The sequence below is a fragment of the Babylonia areolata genome, chromosome 19, assembly GCF_041734735.1.
Source record: "Babylonia areolata isolate BAREFJ2019XMU chromosome 19, ASM4173473v1, whole genome shotgun sequence".
In the NCBI taxonomy this organism is placed as follows: domain Eukaryota; kingdom Metazoa; phylum Mollusca; class Gastropoda; order Neogastropoda; family Buccinidae; genus Babylonia; species Babylonia areolata.
This window is the reverse complement of record NC_134894.1, coordinates 23,938,715-23,943,714: the sequence shown is the minus strand read 5'-3', so window position 1 is coordinate 23,943,714 and position 5,000 is coordinate 23,938,715.

Here is a 5,000-nt window from a genome sequence, read left to right as displayed (position 1 = left end):
GCAAACACAATAAAGACAGCAAATACATTGGTGTTTATCCAGGCTTTGCACCTGCATGGCTATTATCCTTTATTTGAAACAAATTTCAGATCTAACTTAAAACAACAACATTCCAAAACACACACACAAACCCCCCAACAGAGACGGCCTCCGCTGGTCTGAGAGAGAACTATCAACGCAATGAAACGCGAATCTTCTTCACCCTACAGGCGTAAGTGCCCGTAACGCTGTGTGAACGTGTATAAAACAACAACAGCAGCAACGACGACAACAACGACAACAACAAGTACAAAACGTCAGAGCCTTTCTGTTAAGTGCCGGCAGTGTTGCAGACAGATTTCACATTCCGTTGAAGGAACGCTCCGCCCAGGACAACGATAGTCGTTATCAGAGAGCGTGGTCTGTAGTGTGGCCACCAATTGTGGGGAGTGGCATTTGGAGTTTGGGTAGGGGTGGGGATGGGGGTGGGGATGAGTTCGGGGAGCGAGGGTTAGGGGGGGACTCAAACGACTTTCCGATTGGGAGTGTGTCTTCGTCGGGGAGGGGTGGGGAGAGAGAGAGAGAGAGAGAGAGAGAGAGAGAGGCTTTGACACTTTAATGTCATTGGCCATGAGGTCCTTATGACATGGGTGAATGCATCAACATACTTTCATTGTATAACAAACCCACTATAACAAACGAATGAAATGGTGAAAGCAAATAATGAAACAGAACACACACACACACACACACACACACACACACACACAGACACACACACACACAGACAGAGAGTGAAAAATATAGTTAGTCAATTCATTTTCTTCATTTGAACACTGATAATCAGCTATTTTTGTAGTTCAGCGTGATCAAAATTTCAGTTTCATTGTAAGGTAATAATGGTGATGATGATGGTGATGATGATGATGCATCTCAACATCCATGTTCAAATTTGCTTCAAAACGGCTAATACAACCTTGATTATGATCGTCACTGACCAACAAAGGCAAAAGACAGAGACTGTGATATGAAGTGATACAGACACAACATGCATGCACATACATAGAAAAGCACAGACACAGGTGAGGAAAGAGGGAGAGATATCAGCAGAGAAAGAAAGAGAGAGATAAGCACAACCGCACACACACACACACACACACACACACACACACACACACACACACACACACACAGATCCGTTTTTGTGAAGTCTTCCTTCTGACCACACAGTGAGCATTTTGGGAACTTTCTGGAGACCATTGTTGGACCACACCCACACCCACATACACGCGTACACACACAACATACACACACACAGACACACAACACTCACATACACTCACGCAAACACACACACACAGACGCACGCACGCACACACACACACACACACACACACAAGCACAAGCACACACACACGCACACATACATACACAGACAAACACAAACAGACATACATACACACAAACACAGACACGCACACACACACACATTTACAAGATGCACATACACGCGCAAGCGCTTATCCCTTCGCGGATGACTCACCGACCAATGCAAATAACAAGCCAAGAAACGTTTGTATGTTAGTTTGGACTCCACATGCAGACACAGACACACACACACACACACACACACACACACACACAGACACACAGGCACAGACACAGACACACACACACACACACAAACAGACAGACAGACAGACAGACAGACAGACACACACACACACACAAACAGACACACACACACACATACACACACACAGTACACACGCGTACACACCTGTACCTTTGACCCCAAACTCCATCCCAGGAGAAAGTCAAAGCAGGACTGATTTTCCACACTTCTCGCCAATGTCTATCAATCGCTCTGCAAATAAACTCCCAAACGGAGAAGGCTTTGGCAGAGAGAGACCTGCTCCGTCAGGTATGTCACGACTGGCTTCCTTGAAAGCTCTTCTTTGTTCATCTTGTTCTTGTTCTTATCTTGTTCTTCGTGTTCCTCGTTCTCCTTGCTGTTCTTGTTCTTGTTCTTCTTGCTGTTCTTGTTCTTCCTGCTGTTCTTGTTCTTGTTCTTCTTGCTGTTCTTGTTCTCCTTGCTGTTCTTGTTCTTGTTCTCCTTGCTGTTCTTGTTCTCCTTGCTGTTCTTGTTCTTCTTGCTGTTCTTGTTCTTCTTGCTGTTCTTGTTCTTGTTCTCCTTGCTGTTCTTGTTCTCCTTGCTGTTCTTGTTCTTGTTCTTCTTGCTGTTCTTGTTCTTCCTGCTGTTCTTGTTCTTCTTGCTGTTCTTGTTCCTGTTCTCCTTGCTGTTCTTGCTCTTGTTCTCCTTGCTGTTCTTGTTCTCCTTGCTGTTCTTGTTCTTGTTCTCCTGGCTGATCTTGTTCTTTGCTGTTCTTGTTCTCCTTGCTGTTCTTGTTCTTCTTGCTGTTCTTGTTCTCCTTGCTGTTCTTGTTCTTGTTCCTGGCTGTTCTCGTTCTCCTTGCTGTTCTTGTTCTTTGCTGTTCTTGTTTTTCTTGCTGTTCCTGTTCTCCTTGCTGTTCTTGTTCTTGTTCTCCTTGCTGTTCTTGTTCTCCTTGCTGTTCTTGTTCTTTGCTGTTCTTGTTCTCCCAGCTGTTCTTGTTTTCCTTGCTGTTCTTGTTCTTGTTCTCCTTGCTGTTCTTGTTCTCCTTGCTGTTCTTGTTCCTGTTCTCTTGCTGTTCTTGTTCTCCTTGCTGTTCTTGTTCTTGTTCTTCTTGCTGTTCTTGTTCTTCTTGCTGTTCTTGTTCTTGTTCTCCTTGCTGTTCTTGTTCTTGTTCTTCTTGCTGTTCTTGTTCTCCTTGCTGTTCTTGTTCCTGTTCTCTTGCTGTTCTTTTCCTGTTCTCTTGCTGTTCTTGTTCTTGTTCTCCTTGCTGTTCTTGTTCTCCTTGCTGTTCTTGTTCTTCTTGCTGTTCTTGTTCTTGTTCTCCTTGCTGTTCTTGTTCTCCTTGCTGTTCTTATTCTTTGCTGTTCTCATTCTCCTTGCTGTTCTTGTTATTTGCTGTTCTTGTTTTTCTGCTGTTCTTGTTCTCCTTGCTGTTCTTGTTCTCCTTGCTGATCTTGTTCTTTGCTGTTCTAGTTCTCCTTGCTGTTCTTATTCTCCTTTTCTCCTTGCTGTTCTTGTTCTCCTTGCTGTTCTTGTTCCTGTTCTCCTTGCTGTTCTTGTTCTTTGCTGTTCTCGTTCTCCTTGTTGTTCTTTGCTGTTCTTGTTTTTCTTGCTGTTCCTGTTCTCCTTGCTGTTTTTGTTCTTGTTCTCCTCGCTGTTCTTGTTCTCCTTGCTGTTCTTGTTCTCCTTGCTGTTCTTGTTCTTGTTGCTGTTCTTGTTCTTGTTGCTGTTCTTGTTCTTCTTTGCTGTTCTTGTTCTTTGCTGTTCTTCTTCTTGGCTGTTCTTGTTCTTCTTGCTGTTCTTGTTCTTCTTGCTGTTCTTGTTCTTCTTGCTGTTCTTTGCTGTTCTTGTTCTTTGCCTTTCTTGTTCTTCTTGCTGTTCTTGTTTTTCTTCCTGCTCAAACTGGGCGTACGATAGCTCAGTGGTTAAAACGTCTGCCAGAAAAGGTGACTCAGTCCTGAAGTGGCGACCACCGTGGAGGCGCGGATTCGAACCTGCTGAGGACTAGGAAAGAAGAAGAAGAAGAAGAAGAAGAAGAAAAAAGAATAGGCAGCAATACAAGGGCATCCAGGAGTCATGACCTGGGTGCGGCTCGGCCCCCTTAGAGTGTAAGGAGTTAAGGGCCGAAACACTTGAGTGAGGGGGGCTTCTTTTTTGTACTGTCCAGCTCTCCCTAGAGTTTCTTATCACTGGAGCTGACACGTGGGGTCTCGACTTTGTTGCTGTACATTGTGAAAAAATCCACTTGTATGCTTTAAAGAAATTTTGCGGATTGTCACTGCACACAATCACTTAGTATGATTATGGTGAAACAGTCAGATATCTTTTAAATCCGTGGTTAAATGTATTCAATATTGGTTGAAATAACTGATAGGGAAGATAACAGACTACCCTATAAAGCATACAGAATGTTAATTGGGTATCTTTTGTGAGAATGAAACTATGTGAGTATAGATTTCGTTTTGTGTGGATGAACCAAGGCGTCGGAGATATGAGCGAATTCATTCATATATTTCGTTAACAATTGATTGTAGATGGCAGATTTGGATTTTCCATATTCAGATTAGCGACAGATTTGTTTTGTATCAAATGGTTTGTCATATACCTTATAAATAGCCAGTGTTTATGTCAATGAAATTTGATAGACAACTGGCATGCACTGTGACAAGGTGTAGATATGGTGTGACTGAACTATTTACACGTTATCGGAATAGAAAATAATATGCCAAAATTGATTTATTCATTTTGTCAAGAATCTAAAAGAAAACGAATTTCATCTTGTACTCTGTTGTCAAGTATTAATAAATCTTACAGAACAGTTGACTCTAGTTAAGTACTGTCAATAGCCTTGACGTATAATGCAAGTGACATCTACAAATGAAATGATGTCAAAGAAATCGCTCATTATTTGTAGAAATTACTCGAAAGGCGAAGCGTATACGTCACAGAATGAAGACTATTTTAAATGTGTTTGGCCTGTTTGAATAAACCATCTCAGTCTCAGTCTCTCTCTATGTCTACGTCCATGTCTCTGTCTCTGCCTGTCTCACTCTAACATTCTGTCTCTCCCTCTCCCGCTTTCTGTCTCTCTGTCTCTCATTTTCCACGTGTGTGTGTATGTGTGTGTGTGTGTGTGTGTGTGTGTGTGTGTGTGTGTGTGTGTGTGTGTGTGTGCGTGCATATGTGTGCATGTGTGTGTGTGTAAGTGTGTATGTGTGTGCGTATGCGCGTGTGTGCATGCGCGCGCGCGCGCGCGTGTGTGTATGCGCGCGCGCGCGCGCTCACGTGTCCGTGTATGCGTGTGTGTGTGTATGTGCGTGCGTGCGTGCGTGTGTGTGTGTGTGTGTGTGTGTGTGTGTGTTGTTCAGCCCTGGAGGAAATAAGTATCCGCGGAAAAACACACAGC